Here is a 12,902-nt window from a genome sequence, read left to right as displayed (position 1 = left end):
TTTTATTTATGTATTTTGGTATTGCTTCTCCTTTTCCATCTATGGATTTTTTTCACACTGTATTTTTTCTTTATTGAACTTGATCATGGAAATAGAGTTAATGGTCTGATGGAGCTGTTTTTCTAATACTAATGCAAGACTGAGAGACACATCATGAGGTAACTTTTTGACTTTATTTGAATCAACTAAGCTAATATATAATACACATAATATTTTTTGCTCAGCAAAGAATATAAAAAATTCACTTTTCTCCTGGAAGAGAGAAAACTGCTGTGTACTACAAAGAAAAGCTTGCATACAGTTCCTGACCAAAATCCCAAAGCAATGACTTGACAGGAACTCAAGCTGGATGGCAGTTTAGAGCTGAAACCGAGCACTGAGGTCTTTTGTTGATTTGCGTACCTGTTGTCCATTTCAATTACACACAGACATATTAACAAACCATTTCATACTAACAAGCTGACTGAAATGAAACTATTAATTCACTGGTGTTTGAAATCAAGCTGAAAAAAGCCTAAAAATACACATGTATCTCTTGCTATCTGTGAAGTGGGCATAATAATAGTAACAGTTTTTCATTGGAAAGAAAAGGGTACAAAAAAGAAACCCATTGCTTCTCAGATATGCAATATTCCTAGAAAAGTGAGATATAAATATTTTATAGTAATACTGACTATCAATCACAAACATGAATGCTTTGTTCTGATATCCAGGCGAACTCACAGTTTGAGCAGCAACTAGCATGAATAAACATAATGAACAAAAGACCAGCATGTGGCATGGAGAGATCATTTAACTGACAAGGTTCTAGGTTTGTTAAAAACAGATAAGATTTTATTTATGTAAGCAAGTAATGCCATTAAAATACAGGGGCATTTTATAAGAACTGTTCTGCATAAGTATACCTAATGCTCCAGATGAGAAATCACTCATGTTGGTGCTCTTCTCGCTCATTTCTCAGTACTTTTCTCAAATTTGATAATTGGTGGTGACTTCAATATCCATTTTGGCAATGATAACATCCCTCTTTCCAAAGATTTTACTTCTTGTCTGAAAAATTTTGGCCTTCTACAATACATACAATTTTCTACTCATTCTAAAGGTCATATCTTGGATTTGGTCTACTGTTCTAACGTTACCCCCACTCAACGTAAACACAATTTGTTTCCCTGATCTGCTCATATGTTTATTTCTTTCACTGTAAATACAACAGCCGCCAAAACCTATACTCCTTGTGACATCACATGTAGGAAAATTAGTAATATTAACCCTGCTGATCTTTAATCTGCCATTTATGACCTTCCATTTATTCACAGCTCCTCATCCCCTGATGAACTTGTTTCTTACTATAATGTCAACCTCCACAACCTATTAACATATTTGCTCCACTTAAACACCAAACTGTCTCACTTTCCCGTTCAGCACCATGCTTTACTCTTAACCTGCGCCATCTCAAAGCTAAAAGACACCAACTGGAATGTCTGTTCAAGAAACCGGACTTACCATACACAAAGAAATGTATAATGATCATATTTTGTTTTATAAGGACGGCATTGCTTAAGCCGAATCCGCATACTTTTCTGGTTTAATCAGCTCTAGTGAAGGTAACTCCAGGTCTCTCTTTTCATTGTTTAGTAAAATTACAAAACCTCTACACTTATTCCCCTCTCATATGGACTCTGTTTTTTGTTTTTGTATTTTAATTTATTTTAATCTACAGGGTGGGCCATTTATATGGATACACCATAATAAAATGGGAATGGTTGGTGATATTAAAGTCCTGTTTGTGGCACATTAGTATATGTGAGGGGGCAAACTCCTCAAGATGGGTGGTGACCATGGTGGCCATTTAGAAGTCGGCCATCTTGGATACAACTTTTGTTTTTTCAATAGGAAAAGGGCCATGTGACACATCAAACGTATTGGTAATGTCACAAGAAAAACAATGGTGTGCTTGGTTTCAACGTAACTTTATTCTTTCATGAGTTATTTACAAGTTTCTGACCACTTATAAAATGTGTTCAATGCGCTGCCCATTGTGTTGGATTGTCAATGCAACCGTCTTCTCCCACTCTTCACACACTGATAGCAACACCGCAGGAGAAATGCCAACACAGGCATCCAGTATCCGTAGTTTCAGGTGCTGCACATCTCGTATCTTCACACCATAGACAATTGCCTTCAGATGACCCCAAAGATAAAAGTCTAAGGGGGTCCGATCGGGAGACCTTGGGGGCCATTCAACTGGCCCACGACGACCAATCCACTTTCCAGGAAACTGTTCATCTAGGAATGCTCGGACCTGGCACCCATAATGTGGCGGTGCGCCATCTTGCTGGAAAAACTCAGGGAACGTGCCAGCTTCAGTGCATAAAGAGGGAAACACATCATCATGTAGCAATTTCAAATATCCAGTGGCCTTGAGGTTTCCATTGATGAAGAATGGACCCACTATCGTTGTACCCCATATACCACACCAAACCATCACTTTTGTTGTTCCAACAGTCTTGGAGGGATCCATCCAATGTGGGTTAGTGTCAGACCAATAGCGGTGGTTTTGTTTGTTAACTTCACCATTCACATAAAAGTTTTCCTCATCACTGAACAAAATCTTCTGCGTGAACTGAGGGTCCTGTTCCAATTTTTGTTTTGCCCATTCTGCAAATTCTGTGCACCGATCTGGGTCATCCTTGTTGAGATGCTGCAGTAGCTGGAGTTTGTAAGGGTGCCATTTGTGAGTAGCTAATATCTGCCGAAGGGATGTTCAACTAATGCCACGCGGCGAGTGCTACGCTGTGGGCTCTTGCTGAATGAAGCTAGGACAGCCACTGATTTTTCGTCATTAGTGACAGTTTTCTTGTGTCCACATTTTGGCAAATCCAACACTGAACCAGTTTCATGAAACTTAGCAAGCAGTTTGCTAACTGTAGCATGGGAGATGGGTGGTCTCGTAGGGTGTCTTGCATTGAAATCTGCTGCAATGACCCGGTTACTGCGTTCACCAGATATCGACACAATTTCGATCCGCTCCTCACGTGTTAACCTCTTCGACATGTTAATGGCTGTGAACAAAGAGAAACTTGTAAATAACTCATGAAAGAATAAAGTTACGTTGAAACCAAGCACACCATTGTTTTTCTTGTGACATTACCGATAAGTTTGATGTGTCACATGGTTGTATCCAAGATGGCCGACTTCTAAATGGCCACCATGGTCACCACCCATCTTGAGTAGTTTGCCCCCTCACATATACTAATGTGCCACAAACAGGACTTTAACCCTTTAAAACCGGTAGGAGCGGGCACGCTCTGTTTTGCGTAACTATTTTTAAATCCCGGTAGCTCTGCAACCACGTGAGCTAGCGCAATATTTTTTTTTGCATATGAAACCTGAGGAGTTGTACTTACATCTTATCTCAGTTTCCTTCCACATATAGCTTTGCAAAAACTGCATAAAAAGCGCTTGCAGCAACAAAAACATAATATTCCAGAAACACGCTTTGCCGATCCGATCAGCTGTTTGTAACACTTCCTACATTGGATTAGACGGCAGCGCGAACTATCGCATGTCCGCCATGACCTGCCCGAAACCGGAAGTGACGTCATTTTCGCGGAAATGTAGTTTTTTACGGTCCGGGCCTCAATGAGCCTATAGAGATTGAAAATGTGACGTCATTCGAGGGTAAAACCGCAAAGAATTCTGGGAACTCGTGGCAAGAGGTACTAGCGCACGCAGGCTTTCAATTGAAATCAGTTACACAGCGATAAAAAGAAACACAAAAAACTGTCAAGAAGCTGTTGTATTATTAACTGCAATAGCCGGTCGCATGACAGCCACGGGAAGCCGACGGGTAAAGAGATCGTTTTTTTTTTTATCGGATTACGTCGTTGAAGAGAAATTATTCGAGCCATGTTTCTGAAGTAAAAAGAGTTGACGGATGGCCTGGATTGCAGCCATTCAAAGACCAAATATAACGTCCCAGAACACTCCAGCTCACATGTTAGTCTGCTCCAAGCATTTCCACAAAGGTCAGTGTTTTGTAGTAGTCAATACGTCATTTTTCATAACATAATTGGTGATATAGGTTACAAGCAAGTCTGGCGCTGAACAGAAATTGTGGCGCTATGCTATCACTAATTGCCCAGTACGATTACAGCATACAATATTATTGTCACTGCTACATTTCTGTAATGCGAACCAGAAATTATTTCCACTACTAATTAATTACCGTTGAGCTCAAAGGTCCTATTAGTAAACGGTTAAAGACTGTGTATTTATGAAGACGATTTGTGAGACTGGTAAACTTATGATACGTACGATGGTCTTTCGTTCTACACGGTGCATTTCAAGCTCCTGTACCCATCCGTCGGTAAAGTGTACCGGGGCTTGTTGCAGTGACCTGAAGTTACTAAACTTCATGAGTGTATGCACTCACTCCAAGAACCGTATCATTATAAATATGAGCGTAGTGAAAGTTGGGCAGCACGTCTTTTGTCCCTCTGTGTGCTCTAAGGGTCTGACCCTTTCACTCCTTTGATTTTTTTCCTCGTATCTTTTCTTTGCCTTTTCATCAAGTCTGTCTTTGTACGGACCGGCATTGTTCTCCTTCGTTTTGTACATAACTTTTTTTTTTTTTTTTGGGGGGGGGGGGGCAAAGAAAAAGCAAGAAGGTACTGGAACCAGAGAATGAACGTTTTGCGGTGCTGCAAATGCTTGCATTTGATGCGGTACTTTGATTGTTTTGCCACGAGTTACCGGCATGCAATGCGCGAAAGTCACGTGGTCTGTCAATCTCTATACTGGTGTTTTTAAAAGTTACGTTTGACTTTATGACTTTCTGTGTGGTTTCTGGGATACTTAGGACTCATATTGCACTGCTGGAAATAGTTTATTTTGATGCATATGCTGCTTTTTTGCAAATTTGCACTATAATATTTATTTTCGTTTTTCCTGCAGTGTATAAAAATTGGTGTATTTCAAAAATAAAACTATGAAGGCACTCAAAATAAATTTCCTGTGGTGGGAAACTATTTTGTGCAACTTTTTTGTATTTACAGTTTTGAGGGATAAGCCTCTTAAATTTCTCTAACTAGAAATATATGTTAAAAAAACAAAAACGATTTTCAATTTTTTTGTAGTTTATTGCACTTTTTTGCAATTTATGTAATCACTATGCACTTAATTCCTACATATTATTAAAATATAGGCTGTAATGGTTGTATTGATGTATAGCAACTTGAAATGCTCCCAAAAATGGCACTACAGCATGTAAAAATATAATATAAGCTCTGGCGGACTTGGTTCTATGGTAGGTCTTAAAGGGTTAAATTCACCAACCATTCCGATTTTATTACGGTGTATCCATATAAATGGCCCACCCTGTAGTATAATCTACTGTTTTATTGATATCATCTTCTTTTTTTGTAAGGTGACCTTGGGTTTTTAAAAGGCGCCCTCAAATAAAATGTATAATAATTATTATAATAATAATAATAATAATTATTATTATTATTATTATTATTATTATTATTATTATTATTATTATTATTATTATTATTATTATTTACACAACATCAAATCACAACAACAGTCGTCTCAAGGTGCTTTATATTGCAAGGTAGACCCTACAATAATACATACCGAGAAAAACCCAACAATGACCCCTATGAGAAAGCACTTTGAAAGACAAATAGGAAGGAAAAACTCCCTTTTAACAGGAAGAAACCACCGGCAGGCTCAGTTCAGACTGAAGGGGCCAGGCTCAGGGAGGGCCAACCATCTGCCATGATCGGCTAGGGTGAGAGAAGGCAGAATCAAATGCATGCTGTGAAAGAGAACCATAGATTAATAACAAGTATGATTCAGTGCAGAGGGGTCTATTAACACTTAGTGAGTGAGAAAGGTAACTGGAGAAGAAATACTCCATGCATCATGGGAATCCCCAGCAACATACACCTTTTGCAGCATAACTAAGGGAGAATCCATGGTCACCTGATCCACCCTACCTATATGCTTTAGGAAAAAGGAAAGTTTTAAGCCTAATCTTAAAATTAGAGATAGTGTCTGTCTCCCAAATCCAAACTGGAAGCTGGTTCCATCGAAGAGGGGCCAGAAAACTGAAGAGTCTCCCTTTCATTCTACTTTTAAATACTCTATAAACAACAAGGTGGCAGCGCAAGAGTGAAGTGCTCTGATGGGGTGGTATGGTACAATAAGGTCATTAAGATACGATGGGGCCTAATTATTTAAGTGCTTGTATGTGAGGAGCAGGATTTTGAATTTAATTCTGGATTTAACAGGGAGCCAACGAAAGAAAGCCAATATAGGAGATTTACTCTTTAAAGTTTCTGATCTTAAACCAAGAGCAGTTTGGTTATATTGCAAATTATATAATAATATAATTTTGGTTATAAATTCTAATCAAACTGCTCTTGGTATAAGAAAAAAACTATAACTAAAAGAATACAACTTGAGAGAAGGTCTATGATTATAACTTATAATCACAGTCTGAGCCATGGCGAGTTATTTGTTCATGATACATAAGACATCCATGTAACTCCAGCTATATGTGGTAAAAAATAAATCAGTGAACTACATTATCAAAGCAAGTGCATAATCTATTTATATTAGTTTGTGATGCATGCAGTGTTGATAAAGAGCCTTTATGTAAAATGTCAAATAATTAATGGGTGAAGATAGGGCTGTGCGATATGACCAAAATCTCATATCCCGATATAAGACATCTATCGTCCCGATAACAAAATAAATCACAAAAAGTTTACATTTTCTGAATATTCTGTGAATCTCGGGCAGCTCGACTTGCGTGAAGTGTTTCCAGCTGGGCGTCGTGTACCTGGAGTCGAGTGTTTTAACCGATGCATGAAACAATACATTTTTAAACATAAGTTGTAACAGCCGCCGTTTTCTTTGTGAGTATTTATTACACGGCGTGCTGCGGGGAAACGCCTGTTCTAACGTTTGAGTCTGAGGTTTAGTTTTTAGCACCTGGCGGCTTTTTTTTGCTTCCCGTCCGTAAACTCTCTGCATACTCTTTCACGTGATTCAGTTTATTTTGAAAAGTCTCAACAGGATATTGAGCTTTATTGTGAAAGGTTTATGTTGGTTAATGCCAACTGATGCTCCGTGAGGCCAGGAAGGGACAGGAAGCTGTTCTATCAATATTTTTTAAAAAATGTACTTTTATGTACTGGTGGGGATTTGCAGTTAGATATTATTAAATCATTATTTCAGACAAGGTGTTTGCTTAGGTGTTTTATGAAGTGTGATCACCCAATGTAGCAAGCCAGAGGTAAGTCAATCGTATAATGGCTGAGGACTGGGAGCGTATAGAGGAGAACCTTCTTCAAATCCCACCACATCTTGATGGACATTTGCAAGCTGCAACATCTGTGTTTCTTTTCTCATTTGATGGGAATGATCCAAGTAGTTGATCCAGCTGGCCAAACTGCACTACAGCTGACCCAGCTGCACTACAGCTGACCCACTGAGATGGTGAATCAATGTGAAATGAACGTTTAAGCTTTGGATTTTACTGTGATGAACTCTTAAATGTTGTACCACCTAAAGTAAGATAGACAAGAAGTTAAAGGGTCAAGGCACCCTAGGTGGATTTGGTAATTGATGACATTGGAATGTCTTGGACACTGGGTTTAGGAAAGGAGCTGAGCTGAGAACTGAGTTGGACCAAGGGGCAGGGAAAGATTCTTTACAGACCTTGTACGCTGGGATTATCTGAAAGAGGCCTTTGTCCCTGAGATCTACAAGTCCCACATTGTCATCTCACCTGCAGTCCATGGACTTTGCTACAAATGACAATGAGGTCACAGAACTATCAAGAACAACTGAGCTTGTTAGGTAAAGACATGGAACCACCAAAGGATAAGGATGCCAGAAAACACCTGGACAGGGACTTGAACCCTGGACCCTCAGATTAAAAGTCTGATGCTCTTCCGTCTGAGCTACCCAGGCTACAAAAGTCAAGCTTTTGTCCTCTGGGGCACATTCTTTGTTTTCTGTAATAATGTGAACTCTCATCCTCTCATTTTGCTGTGTGTACTGTGAGGATTTGCAGTTAGATATTATTAAATCATCATTTCAGACAATAAGATAAAACAAGATAGAAAAGAAGTTAAAGGGTAACAGGTCAAAACACCCTAGGTGGATTTGCTAATTGATGAGGTTTGCATTCCTTAAATACATAAATAGAATAAATAGAAACATTAAATACAATAAAATCATACTGTGTAGTATTTTACAATATTGTTGTTACGTGCCAAGAGATGTGGCTTTGCTTTTGTGTTCTATTTATCTTTCAGGTGTCAAGCCTCCACCTATTGGCCAGTTCGAAGTTGATTGGCATGTGTCTATTGGCTGGTCTGGGCCCAGTTGGCCAATCACACGCCGAGGATCACTACAAATGAGCACCTCCCTGGCCAGCTGGTGGTTGCTGGCTTCTGCTATGACAAACATTTGCGAACAGTCTTCTTTGTATTATGTGTGGTGGGAGGCTGGACAGGTAAGCTGGGGTACCCAATACACTGATTGCAGGCGTTAACTGTTAGACACACTAGGTTATGCGGTTGATGCCACTTTTGTATGTTTTCACTGACCTTTTGTCGAGCAGCTAGGTAGGCCTTTTCTTTTGCATTTTTGTTTTAGTTAGGCCTTCTCTTAGGAGCTCTCGACCTCTTTTTGTTTTATTACTTTCTTTGATTTGGCTCAACCGCCCAGTCCTCCTCCCCCTCCCTTTTTCTTATAGATTCCAATAAATCCTGCCTGATTCTTAACTGTCCTGTTGTCCTCATCCTTCATTGATTGTGGTTGTCCGGTGTGGCTGTCTCCTTCCTGCCTTTGCCACCACCATGGTGGGGGGGACGTAATAATTGTGATCAGGTTGTGTGTTTTGTAATCTCAATTACAAAATTGCATAACAAGAGGAATATTTTAAGCCTTTTTTTTTTTTTTTTTAAATGGGGGATTATGGCTTCCAGTTTATAAACATGAACGATCAAGTATCAGAGAGTATTTGAATAATTCCTTTTGAGTTTTAGCAAATTATTATTGAAATAATATTAATACTTTTTATCTCTAGTTGAGTACACACAACCAAAATCATGGTCAGATTCCTGACCTTGTTAATTGTCTAAACAAAACATATTGACAACCTTCAGACAGGGCATTTATGAAATGTCTAGCTGTTCACACAGGGTTGTATCAAAGCAAATTGATGGTGAGATGCCTAAAAGAGAAACCCGTGGCACGAAAAGGTGACCAGCAGGGGGTTTCAGAGCCTTGAGAGCATTGTCCAGAATAGTTGGTTCAAGGACTAGGGAGAGGTTAAAAAGCAGTGACCTGAAGCTGGTGTCAATATTCAAGTGCCAACAGGGATGGAAATCTTTAGCAGACAAGCTACAACTGTCACATTTCTAATTTAAAGAAACTCCTGAACCACAGGAAATAATAGAAGCGTCTTAGCTGGGCTAATGAGAATAAGAACTGGACTCTTTCTCAGATGCATTATCAGGTCATTTTGCATTTCATTTGAAAATCATAGCCCTAAAATCTGGAGGAAGAATGAAGTGGTACTGAATCAAATGTGTTTAAATTACATTATACAATTTCAACAGTCTGGGATGAGTTGGGGTGCCATGCAAAGGTGATGATTTATCCACTGGCAAAGTCTGTGCAGATACATGTACCAGGAGATTTTAGAGCATTCATATTTCCATCTCCTGAAAAGCTTTATGAAGATGCCAGTTTCCTTTTGTAGGAGGACTTAGCACCTACACTCAATGCTAAAACGAAATCATTTGCTGACCGCATTGTTATTACTGTGCTTGACTGGCCAGCAAATAAGTCTGTGTGGAAGAGTAAAACAAAACAAAAAAACCCATTGAACCCAAAAATACAGATGAGAGAAGGGTCACTATCATTATATCTAGAACATATAATAGTTTATCTTTTTTAAATTTTGAAAGATAAACTATAATAATGGATTGCATTTATATAGCGCTTTTCGGGACCCCTCAAAGCATAAGGGGTACAATTTACAATACCACTATTCATTCACTCTCACATTCATACACTGGTGAAGGCAAGCTACAGTTGTAGCCACAGCTGCCCTGGGGCAGACTGACAGAGGCGAGGCTGCCATATCGCGCCATCGGCCCCTCTGGCCAACACCAATAGGCGGTAGGTGAAGTGTCTTGCCCAAAGACACAACGACCGAGACTGTCCGAGCTGGGGCTCGAACCGGCAACCTTCCGATTACAAGATGAACACCCAACTCTTGAGCTACGACCGCCCCAAAGTATGTTTTGCTATCATATTGCACCTGTATTTTCAAAACTTAAGAGTGCAAATTATTTTTGTATTTTAAAGATTTTACACAATACAGTACATACACACATACAGCAAAATGTTATTCCAGGTGTCTTTTTTTTTTTAAATCACTCTCACACGAGGGAAGAAACACTGACACCAAATAAGATATGGTATGTATGTGTATATGTACATAGAATAAAGCAGCGTATAAATACAACAGGGCCTTTTCAGATTAATTGTAGATACAACGGGTATAGAGGATCTTGTTGTAGGCCCCTGACCCAAACCATTACAATGTTCTTCTAATTAATCAGTGTTTTCACTTTTATTCATCGATTTTAGTGACAGAAACTGATCATCGAATACTTCAACAATATGTCACTTAAACCAGGAGCTAACAGACATAACTATGGTCTCTACCACTCTATAACTTTGAAGAATTCTAGAAGATTCTCTAACATGAATAATTCCAAATGTACAGCTCAGACTTGAATACTATGTAGCTAAAACTATACTTGAAATTCCACCAAGTATGTGTTTTGTCTGCTTTGCATTAACATCAATACTGAGAGTTAAAAACATTTGAAAACATTTCTCAAGCACAGTGAATAGACAGACAAATACACACAGACACAAAGAGGATATCAGTGTACATACAAACACAAGCTTAGTTGCAAAACACTTGATATCTTCAGAACCATGAAATACAGGCGTATTCATCTGGTATCACAGGGGCAACAAATACTGTCCATGTGTATCAGGCTGTTGTCAGTGGACGCACAGATGTCAATAAAGCAGATATGAATTGGATTTGTGCGTATGTTTTGTTTCACACAGACAAGGTGAAAGATCTTTTCGTGGACTGCTGGTAAAAACAAGATGAAGAAAGGAAATAAATAAATAAAAAGAACTAGTGAAAGGCTCACTGTTGTTAGAGTATATCTACAGTTGCCCAATATAGGGTTTGTTTCTCAAATGTTTAGCTATTCTTGATTCTAATAAATTATTAAAATTCAGTAAAAACAATTGTGTTGTTAAAAAGGTAGTTAATAGATCTAGTCATTTATAATCAAGTGATAATTTTTTGCATGACTTTATCAGTCTCTCAGAGTTTTGTGAAGGAATTATGTTGCTTCAGCTCATTGAGATTTGCAGGAATATGTGCACGGACAACTCACAGGTCTTACCGCAGCAATGGACTTTGGTTGGGCTTTTCTTTTTCAGCCATTCTGTTTTAGATTTGCTTGTGTGCTTGGGATCATTGTCATGCTGAATGACTGAATCCATGACTCCAATTCCAAGCAAACCATATCTTTTTCCATTTGTAATGTCATTAACTTTAACCTAATGCTAATTGGGTCCTGTAGAGTCTGAGTTGCAGCTCTTGGGTTTTTTTTTTTGCACTAGCTTGGATCAAATTTTAAAATCTAATTGAGAAAAGCAGTAATCCTACAAAATCTGTCCTAATGTGGTGCATTTTCTTTTAAAACATGCTTAAGCTGAAATGACTACCCACTGCTATCTATTGTTAGTTGACAACTGCGTACAATGGTGGCCACTGAAACTGTACTAGAAAAACAATATGAACAGGAAGCTGCTGAAAAGTCAAAATCATAATGTGCAGTGTTTGCTGTAGTTTGTTTGTTTGTTTTAATTAAAATCTTATTGAAGTAGCAAATAACCTTCCATTCTTTCAAACTTGGACTTCCCTTCCTGGCAGCTGTCTTGAACACTGTGTCAAACTGTTAGGAAACTGCCTTAAAACCCTTCCCACATAGATGGACAGCTTCTCTAAGATCATTGCTGATGCATTTCCTGCTTGGCACTGTGCTAACATGCACCTAAATGCTCCAGGCCAAGAAACTGCTGATGATCAGTTAATCAAGTGCATTTGATTAGCAGCACCTGGCTTAACCTCTTAATTAGTATGGAAGCAACAAAAGTGCACACACTACTTCTGCATTTTTGCTTAGTTTTTGTTATATAAATCATGATACACTGTAATATGGCTTGTTTTACAGTCCATCTCACAGCCTTCATTCACTCTGAGTGTGTGTGAGTGACACCAAGGCTACATACTAACACAGCAGACTCATATGTTTGATGCATGGAGATACACAGTAGGAGGGAAAATGTCTCCACTCCTTCACATTCTGAAACTTGCAGTTGCTGGAGGAGGACAGATGCATCAAACAAATATTACTACTACACTGTCTCGAGTGAGACATTCAAAAGGGTTTTGAAGGTTTGTTTTGTTTAAATTTTATTTTGTTATATGGATTTTCTAAGTACTGTAAAACAGTGTACAATACAATCAGAAGTTTTATTTTTCCTATAAGATAAACAAACTTTGTTTCAGTTACTATAGAAAATCTGGAGAAAATAGTAATAATTAAGAATACAGTGACCTACCTTTGTAAAATATAGTGTCTCTGTTCTGCACACATAAATCAAGTGAAGAAGGATTTGCTCTGGCACATGTGGCTTCCTAGTAACACAGGAGTCATGTTCATTTTAACAAAGAGAAGTAGAAGGTTGACGATGAAAAATATACGCTG

The 12,902-nt window shown here is 38.6% G+C and overlaps 1 non-coding gene across 1 annotated transcript; it reads right to left on the bottom strand.

The window, feature by feature from the left end:
- Positions 1–7,916: 7,916 nt before the first annotated feature.
- Positions 7,917–7,989, bottom strand: trnak-uuu (transfer RNA lysine (anticodon UUU)). The gene has a single exon. It is a non-coding gene; the product is annotated as a tRNA-Lys (tRNA).
- Positions 7,990–12,902: the final 4,913 nt, after the last annotated feature.

Source organism: Neolamprologus multifasciatus, chromosome 14 (genome assembly GCF_963576455.1).
Source record: "Neolamprologus multifasciatus chromosome 14, fNeoMul1.2, whole genome shotgun sequence".
NCBI classification, from domain to species: Eukaryota; Metazoa; Chordata; class Actinopteri; order Cichliformes; family Cichlidae; genus Neolamprologus; species Neolamprologus multifasciatus.
Note: the sequence above shows the minus strand (reverse complement) of the source record. Positions and strands in the feature narration are given on the sequence as shown.